This window comes from Dasypus novemcinctus, chromosome 7 (assembly GCF_030445035.2).
Source record: "Dasypus novemcinctus isolate mDasNov1 chromosome 7, mDasNov1.1.hap2, whole genome shotgun sequence".
NCBI lineage: Eukaryota > Metazoa > Chordata > Mammalia > Cingulata > Dasypodidae > Dasypus > Dasypus novemcinctus.
The window spans coordinates 58,219,248-58,229,613 of record NC_080679.1 but is presented as its reverse complement, the minus strand read 5'-3'; the positions used below and the strand labels follow the sequence as shown (position 1 = coordinate 58,229,613).

The following is a 10,366-nucleotide window of genomic DNA, read 5'->3' as shown; positions in this document are numbered from 1 at the left end:
AAAAGACCAGGGCTAAAACTTTCTCTAAGGAAAACTGCCAGTCCTTCAAATACAAATAAATAGCTCCAATGATCCATAAATTGGTCCAGGGCATTGAGAATAAAGGAAAATTTTCCATTTCTTTTCATGAAGTAAGTATAACTACTTCATATCTACTCCTAATAAGGACAGTGCAAAAAGAGAGAATATTAGAAATCAACTGATTTCAACAGAGTTGCAACTCCTACTCTCCAATTCATTGGACTCACCCAAGACAACTAACAAGGAGATGATGACTGACAACAACCATCTCAAGGAACAGGGAGACCACACTGCAAGCTAGAAAGTTCCATCTATCTGCCCCATGGGATCTAAGCCCTCTCTCCGTTAGAGGTGGAGTGGACATCACCATCCCAGAATCCTCAGGATTGGGGAATTAACTATGGGCTAAAATGGACTTACAGTTGTTCTACTATAGACTTAATGTGATTTTCTAGCAATGGAAAAAACTGTAACATTGATGTGGAGGCAATGAACACTGGAGGTTCTGCTGGCAGCGAAAGGGAAAAACAGATATAATAAAGGGGCATTTTTGGGACTTGAGAATTGTCCTGAATGACATTGCAATGACAGATACAAGCCATTATATATCTTGTCATAACTTATAAAATTATGAGGGAGAAAGTGTAAACTACAAATAAACTGTTACCCATGCTTAGGAGCAATGCTCCAGAAAGTGTTCATCAAAGGCAATGAATGTACCATACTAATGAAGGATGTTGCTAATGTGGGTAAGTGTGGGAGATGTGGGGAGCGGGCATATGGGAATCCCCTATATTTTTTAAGTAACATTCATGTAATCTAGATATCTTTAAAAAAGAAAAATAAAAGAAATTAATATCACCCGTCCCCTCTGTGCCTATCAGATTCAGCATCTGCAGACAGCGCCCAGACTGGGGGGCAGAGCCCGAGATGTGCTCCTCCACCAGTGCCTGGAGGCCTTGTTTGGGTGGCCCCTGCTCCTGCTTCCTCTCCATCCCTGATGGGGTGCTGCAGCAGGTGGCTTCTGGAAGGCGAATGCTTGGATTAAAAATAACCAGAGTCAAGATGACCAGTGAAGAGCCTCATCCCAAAAAAGCTCGACTGAGTGAAACAGATACAAAGTTATGGCATGAGATGAGTTAATTCTAAGAAATAAGGTGAAGCATATGTGCAAGCTTTGGAGGACAAGTACACAGATTGTAACACTAGTGATGTAATTGGCTTAAGGGAATCTTAAGAAACAATAAAGCAACAACAGCAGGAATCTGCATGCAGGGAACACATCCCAATAATGAGGCTAGCAACCAAGGAATAGCAGATGTAAGAATGTACTACTCAAATCCAGTACCTGAAGAAGTCCAGCAGCCTAGTATTGCCCAACTGAGGTCAACAATTGTAGACCCAGCAATCAGCTAGTTTTTCCTAAAAATGAAAAGTGAACTGGAACAGATGAAAGACAGACTGGAACAAGCTAGAAATGAACTGAGTGTCTAGAAGTTTATGCCTGATAATAAAATAGGCAAAAAGTTAATGACGAAGTGTAGAATGCTTATCCAGGGGAATCAAGAGCTTGGAAGGCAGCTGTTGCAGGGACATATTACCTGAATTGATGCAGAATTGGCTTTATAGAAGAAATATAGTGAGGAGTTTAAAAACAGTCAGGATGAACTCAATGACTTCATTCAACTTGACAAAGAAGTAGAGGGTATGCTGTTTACCATTTTAGTTCTTCAGCAACAATTGAAGGAGACATGCCAGCAGTTGGCTCAGTACCAATAGCAGCAGTCACAAGCCTCATCCTCAAGTTCCAGCAGGACAATATCTTCTGAACTTGTAGAATAGTAAGAGACAGCAAATAAAGACAGCAGTCGTTTGGCTAATGGACCAAGTAATGGCAGCGCCTCCCATCAGAGGACCTTTGGGTATGGATTTCATATGGAGGGGAACACAACCAAAAATGACTTTCACGCTTCTCCAGGAAATGGTAATAAGGTCTACACCAGCTCTGAAGAGAAAACTGGCAGAGGAGGTAGTATTATAGTTACATAAACCAACTTAGAGCAGGGTATGAAAGTGTAGACTTTCCCACAGGCTATGAAAACTCTCACACACCACTCAAATGACACAGAATCCAATCATGACCCTCAAGAGGAAAAAGCAGTGATTGGGAAAGGTAATTAAACTGTGAGTTCCCACCATGTTCAGAATGGTTTGGACTCAAATGTAAATGTACAGGGTTCAATTTTGTAATATTTTTCCAGCAAACTTTTATAACATCATTTAATTTGGGAAAGGATACTGTGCAGAAAATTATGGCATATCTTTTGCCAAAATTTGCTTTTTTGTGGGTGTGTTCCTTCCATTTCCTTCTCTTCCTTCCCTTTCCTTCGTCAATACCTGTCACTTTGGAAATTGTTATGTTAGTTACTTTGTTTTTTTAAATATAATTTTTAAAAGAAACTTAGATTACATAAATGTTACAAAAAAACCATAGGGGAATCCCATATGCCCTGCTCCCTAGTGCTTCCACATTTTCCCACATCAACAGCATCCTTCATTAGTGTGGTACATTTGCCAAAATTGATGAACATATCTTGGAACATTGCCACTAAGTGATGATTATAGTTTACATTGTAGTTTATACTCTATCCCACACATTTTTGTAAGTTATTACAGGAAATATAATGGCCTGTATCTGTCATTGAAATGTCATTCAGGATAATTCCCAAGTCCTGAAAATGCCCCCAAATTACATCTATTTTTCCCTCTCCCTCCCCTCAGAACCTCCAGTGATCACTGCTTCCACATCCATGAAAAAAGTTCTTCCATTGCTAGGATCAGAACAAGTCTACAGTAGAACAACTGTAAGCCTACACTAGTCCATCATTCAATCCCCATCCTGAGGATTCTGTGATGGTGATACCCACTCCACCTCTAATTGAGAGGGGGTTAGATCCCATGGGGCAAATGGATAGGTCTTTCTTGCTTGCAGTTGTGGACTCTTTCTGTTCCCTGGGATGGTCATTGTCAGTCATCATCAACTTGTTAGTTGTCTTGGGTGAGTCCAATAAATTGGAGAGTAGGAGTTGCACGTCTGTTGAGATTCAGGGCACAACTGGCACATGGAAAGTCTAAAGCTTTAAGTCTCTTAGACATATAATTATCAACTATAGTACTAACTATACATTCAAATAGGGGAACAGCAGAGTCATGTGTAGGGAAACCACAACTGAGTCCAACCCTATCACACTGGGGAGCATAAATTCCAAAGTGGGGCCCCACTGGCAGAGTGCCAAATTCCTGAGCTGTCTGTCTTGTCTGTAATGTCTGAATTTCTCCAGAAAGCGCTCAGGAGCCCCACTATTTGAGGTAGTATTTACTTTGGCATTCTATGAGTTCCTTCTGAGACAAGCATAAGTGTAACCTCTGAAATGACTTCCTGACTTACTTTAAAGTCTCTTAGCCATATAAACGCATTTGTTTTTACCCTTTCCCCCTTTTGGTCAAGGTCTTTTCCCAGTTGCATTGCTAGTTAGTGCTTGGTAGTAATCCCTCAGTGCCAGGGAGGCTCACTTCTGGAGTCATGTCCCACACTGGGGGAAGGTAATGCATTTATACAATGAGTTTTGGCTTAGAAAGAGGCCACATTTGAGCAACAAGGAGGTTTTCAGGAGGTAACACTTAGGCACCCTATAATATTACGTTAAGTTTCATTTTCAAAAATAAAGGTTCAAGACACTTCTCCAGAGAGGAAATACAAATGGCTAAAAAGCATATGAGAAGCTGCTCAACATCACTAGCTATTAAGTAAATGCAAATCAGAATTGCAATGAGATAACATCTTACACCCATTAGACTGGTGGCCATTAAAAAACAGAGGGCTGCAAGTGTTGGAGAGGATGTGAAAGAATGGGAACTCTCATCCACCACTGGTGGGAATGTAGAATGGTCCAGCCATCGTGGAGGACAGTTTGGCAGTTCCTCAAAAAACTAACTATAGATCTGCCATATGATCCAGCAATTCCACTGTGGGTTTATACCCAGCAGAATTGAAAGCAAAGACATAAACAGATATATGCACACCAATGTTCATAGCAGCATTATTCACTATTCCAGAATTGGAATCAACCCAAATGCCCATCAACAGATGAATGGATAAACAAAATGTGGTATATACATACAATGGAATATTACTCAGCTCTAAGAAGGAATACAGTACTAATACATGGGATAATATGGATGAATCTTGAGGACCTTATGTTGAATGAAGCAAGCTAGGCATTGAGGGACAAATGTTACATGACCTCACTGATATGAATTAAGCAAATCAACCAGAATCAGAGAGCTAGAGTCTGGAAGATAGGTTTATAGGAAACAGAAAGGAAGAAGAAGGTTGTGAGCCAACGCCTCAAAAGTGAAATCTACGATTAGGTAGAAGTGAATAGTTGTGTAGTGAAGGAATATGACAGGGGTGTAGTGATACTATTGGGTTGGGCAGTGCAAGTTTGGTAGGGGGTAGGGGGGGAGGGTGGGTTAGATGGCCCATATAACTGGTATAGGGTTGGGAGAGGAAGCAGATGAACACTGAGGATTGGATGGTATGTGACTGAAACTACAAAGTTAGGAAAGCTCTTTTGACAATATGGCAAGGAAGGGTTACTGGTTTAGGGTGTAGGATGGGGGACATTCGGGACAGGGCACACCTGGAGCAGTCTTCTAGAGAATGTGTAAGTGATCATTTAGTCATAGTGTGTTATATCAATGGGTGGAGACCCACACGAAGAACAGGAAGGAGTTAGGTTCCCATCCAGTGGAGTCTTGATATATTCTTAAACAGAGGGGTGGGTGTCTCTTGAGAACATGGTTCCTAATAGGGAAGAACAAATCAATGTGCCAAGCCCTCAGTGTTGTTGCAAGTAACTATGAATCTTGTCCTTCAAGGAGTTAAGGCTGGTGGTCACCATGGGCCCTGAAGGGAGAGGGAGAGAAGAATAGAGTACATGGAAGAGGGGATATTTAGAGGGAAATGGAAATGTTCTGCATGATCTTGCAATGATGGATATAGGCCATGTTGGATTTCATAAAAATTTATAAAATTGTATGGTCTAGAGTGTAGACCATAATGTAAACCATTGACCATGGTTAGTGGCTATGTTTCTACATTTGTACATCAGTTGTAACAAATACACCATCCACATTAAAAAAAGGTTATTGATATGGAAGGGGGAAAAGGAGGATGATGTTGGGTTATTGGAGTCCCCTGTGTTCTGTGACTTTACTGTGACCTTAAACTTCTTTGAAGACAAAATGAAAAAAGAAAGACACCAAGAAAGAAGTGGAAGAAAATGTCACTTTACATACAGGACAATAGATATTACAGTGATGAAAGGTAAAATGTCAAAAAAATTTTTAAATATTTTTCATTCTCTTTTTAATACCTCAATTTTTAAATTTTATTTTAGTTTTAGTTTTTCTAAATCATTATGTATTTTATTTTTTATGTTTAAATTATTATTTCATTTTACTATTAATTATGTTTGGAAATATTCTTGTCTTCATTTCTGATCACAGAACGGTTATGACTATGGCAGGGCGAATCATCAGTGTGTGGTGTCAGTGATGGGGGATACATGAGAAGAAGTTCACCTGGGCATACATATAAGGTATATAAATATGCTCAAATGTTCATTGGGCATTGTCACAGTAGATGGAGATTCACACAATAACTGAAATAATATTGAATTCCTATCCTGGGGAGCTCTGCCACATTCACTAGTGGAACAGCAACAATCCCTGAAGTGCAGAGGCAATGACTAGTGAAGAAGGATCGTTCATTGATGGGCCCTTGATATTGATGACTATGCTTATGAGCCTTTGCTTTTGAAATTGCAACTTAGTGTAGTGCTGCAGGGTGCCTAAGATTTACCTCCTGATAGCCTCCATGTTGCTGAAATTTGGCCTCTCTCTAAGGCAAACTCAACATATACATGCATTATCTTCCCCCCAGCATGGGACATGACTCCTGGGGATGAACCTCCCTGGCACCAAGGAATTACTACCAAGCACCAACTAGCAATGCCACTGCAAAAAGACCTTGAATAAAAGGGAGAAAAGGTAAAGACAAATGAGTTTATATGGCTAAGAGACTTCCAAGTGAATTGGGAGAGCATCCCAAAAGTAATACTTCAGCATGTCTCAGCAGAATCTCATAGAACACCAAAGTAGATACTATCCCAAATAGTGGGTCTCCTGTGGCCTCTGGAGACACCCTGGTCCTATGGTCATGACAGATAGCTACAGAGTTTGATGCCTTGCCAGTGGGCCCTACTTTGGTGTTTGTGCTCTCTAGTGTGATAGAGTCAGACTCTGTTATGACTTCTCTACACATGTCTCTTTTGTCCCTTCTATTTAAACCTATAGTTGGTGCTGGAGTTGGTAGGTGTACATTCAAGAGAGTTGAATCTTTGGGTTGTCCATGTGCCAGCTAGGCCTTGAGCCTCAGCAGAGTTGCAACACCTACTCTCCAGTTCATTGGACTTAACCAGGACAACTAACAAGTAGGTGAGGATGGACAACCACCATACCAAGGAACCGAGTCTACACCTGCAAGTAAGAGAGTCCCATTCATCAACCATATGGGATGGAGACCTCTTCTCAATTAGAAGTGGAATGGGCATCACCATTCCAGAATCCTCAGGATTGGGGAATAAAATATTGACTAGAATGTACTTACTAGTATTCTACTATAGACTTATTGGTATTCTAGCAATGGAAGAAATAATATCATTGATGTGGAGACAGTGGCCACTGGAGGTGCTGAAGGCAGAGCGAAGGTAAAAGAGGTGTAATAAGGGGACATTTTCAGGACTTGTAATTGTCCTGAGTGACATTGCAATGGCAGAACCAGGGCATTATATATCCTGCCATAACCTACAGAACTGAGTGGGAAAGAGTGTAAACTGCAATGTAAACTATAATCTGTGCTTGGTGGCAATACTCCAAATGTGTTCATCAATTGCAATGAATGTATCACAGTAATGAAAGAATTTATTAATGTAGGGAAGGGTGGGAGGTGTGGAAGTGGGGCATATAATAATCCCTTATTTATTTTTGTGTAAGTATATATATTTTTATAATTTTTAAAAGTAAAGTTTCATAAATACAGTCATCACAATCAATGGCCCGTAAGTGGTCCATGCCTCTTCACTAGTCTCTACCCCAGTACTCAGGGGATTCTTGCTGTCCCATTAGAGAATGTGGCAGAGCTCCCCAGGATGGGAATTCAATTCTTTGGTTATTGTGTGGATCTTCACCCACTGTGACAATACCCTATGAACACTTGAACACATTCATATGCCTTATAGGTATGCACCAGGCGAACTTCTTCCCATACATCCCCCCTCTCTGACACCCTGCATGAATAATCCTCCCCTGCATAGTTATAACCCTGCTGTGATCCAAAACTTCTTCAAAATTGAAGCCAACAATATAACCAAATACAACCAATAGGAAAATGATATGCTAATGATGATTTTTAAAATAATGAATAAAGTACAAAAATACTTTTTAAAAATTTTGAAATAATGAAAAAAATACAAAATTAAAATTTTCTTAAATTTATGTCTTTCATCACTGTGAGATCTACTATCTTGTATGTGCAGTGATATTTGTTTAGTTAGTTACTTTGAATGTTGCTAAAAGGACATTTTGTGTAGGGGTAGTGTCAAGTTATTTTTATATATGAGTTAATGTGAAGTCGTAAATATGGATCTTTCCTACAGTAAAACACAATGATTTCTGTGTATATTTAGAACCTGTGTTGTGTATGGGCATTCTTACACATATTCTTATTATACTTATGCAACATTCAGATTTGTTATCATAGATGTGGATTTATAACTGCCAAGTTTGCCCAAGTACTGTAGTTTTATCATTAAAAGTTGGACTTTCTGATGGAGTCCTATATTATTTCAGTGTCATATACAGTTTTTTCCATCATACACATGTACATTTTCTCTTTAGGTGACTGAATATTTAAAAAATTTGTGTGCATAGTTTCTCAATTTTTATGAACTGTTGTATCCTTTTAATGCTTATTGCTCTGCAGCTCCAATACACTTTACTTTTACTGACCAAACCTAAATAAATATTTTGATCATAACTCCTTAAAAATATTAATTATTAATTATTACCAAAACCAAAAAACAATATAAAATAATCACCATAGCCAAGTGAGATTTATTCAAGTGATATAAGTTTGGTTCTATATTAGTAAATCCATTAATATAATATAATGTATTATTAAATCTAAGCAGAAAATCATATTAATTATTCAATAGATACAGAAGAAACTTTGACAAAAAATAGTATCCATCCTTGTTAAGAAAACATTAACAGATACAGGAATTAATGGATACTTCCTTAATTTTATAAAGGGTATTTACCATTATCTAAAAGCCAGAATCTTACTCAGTGGGGAAATACTAGAAACATTTCCACTAAGATCACAGAGACATAAAGGAGGCTACTATCCCTACTTTCATTTATCATATTACTAGAGTTATTGGCCAGTGCAATCACAAAAGAGAAATCAAAGGCATAAGAATTGGAAATGAAGGAATAAAGATATCTCTAAATGTGATGATATGAAAGTTTGAACAACCCTAAAGCAATAATGATAAAATTAACTCAATCAGTTAAAAAAATTAATAAAATAGCAGGATATAAAATCGCAAACAAAAATAAATTGCCTTCATATACAAAAGTTTATAACCACTTAGAGGATACAATCGTAGAAAAAATTCCATTTATAATAAAAACAAAAAAGTAAAGTCCTTAGGATTAAACGAAATAAAAATATGCTTACCTTATATAAAGAGAAAGTTTAAATATTTTGAAAAGAGACAAAACAAACTTAAAAAAATGAGAAAACATCCTTGTTCTTAGATAGACATCATAAAAATGTCAGTTAAATTTTAATCTCAGCTTAAACAAATGAATGTGCTTTTTAAAAATGAGATAGACAACTTAATCCTAACGTTGATATAGTTCAGTTGCCAAGCTAGAATAGCTAAGGAAACACTGAAAAAAAAAAAAAACTATGAGAGATAACTCACCTTACCAGATATTGAGATATACTAAAAAGCCTCGGTAGCAGTTTGATATGGTTATGAATTCCTAAAATAGATATTGGATTATGTGTGTAATCTGGTCTGTATCTGAGCATGATTAAGTTATGATTAGGGCTTTAAGTAGGCCACGTCATTAGTGCATTGAGTCCCCACCACTTGGTGGGTGGGAACTCACAGATAAAAGGCATGGCAAAGGGCAGAGTTGAGGGGTTTTGATGATGGAGTTTTGATGTTGGAGTTTGATGCTGAAGCCTTAAACTAGAGCCCCAGGAAGTAAGCACACAGAGCACAGAGAAGCAAGCCCCAGGAAGAGAGCCTATAAATTACATTCACATTCCATCTTTCCTTCCCTTCTTCCTTCTTTCCCTCCTTCCTTCTTTCCCTCCTTCCTTCTTTCCTAACCATCCTCCTTCCTTCTTCCCTTCCTCCCTCTTTTTCTTGCTTCTGTCCTCTCATCCCCTCCCTTCTTCTCTCCGTTCTCTTCCCTTACCCCTATACAATCTTTCCCTCCTTTCTCTCTTTCTCTTATAACTGCTTTTTTTCTTCTCATCTCTCATATTCCTAATAATTTCTAAAATAATTTGGCGCAGCTTATAAAATAAAACAAAATGCAAAATGAGAATACTACAGTTCCAAAAACAATAGAAATTAAACGAAGCAATAAGAATAAATGATACTTGTCACCTTTTAAGAATTGAAACCCATACTAGCATTTAAAATATATCTAAAGTTTCTAGGTAACTACAAAAAGAATAACATATTAAAGAGTGTAGTTTTCAATATTTAATTAATTACAATATGTCTTTTTGTATGCAAAGACTTTCTTTGTAAAATTAAACTAGGCAGAATACTTTTGCATTGGTCTGGGTTTGAAAAGCATTGTACAATGAAGTGGATTCCATTTTTAAAAAAGTAAAAAAATTTTGGATGGAACTATCCTCTAGGCTAAGGGGTAATTTATCACTAGCATTAGCTCTAACATTTATCACTAACTTGTGTTTTAGTATCTTTTCTGGGTAATCCATTCCTATAACCTCAACTGTGTGGAATGCACTGTACAGATAATACATTACCGCTTACTGCAGCTGTGCTGGCATTATCCTTGCAATTCTCAGGATCGATGAATTTTCCAAGTATCTCGTATTCACAATGCTATGAGAAACCTATTGAAAAGGATCTTCCAAGTTTTTTCCTGATAGTGTCCTATGAAAGTC

General features: G+C 37.9%; 1 pseudogene; it reads left to right on the top strand.

The window, feature by feature from the left end:
• Positions 1 to 1,086: 1,086 nt before the first annotated feature.
• Positions 1,087 to 2,271, top strand: LOC101441899 (pre-mRNA-splicing regulator WTAP pseudogene; annotated as a pseudogene).
• Positions 2,272 to 10,366: the final 8,095 nt, after the last annotated feature.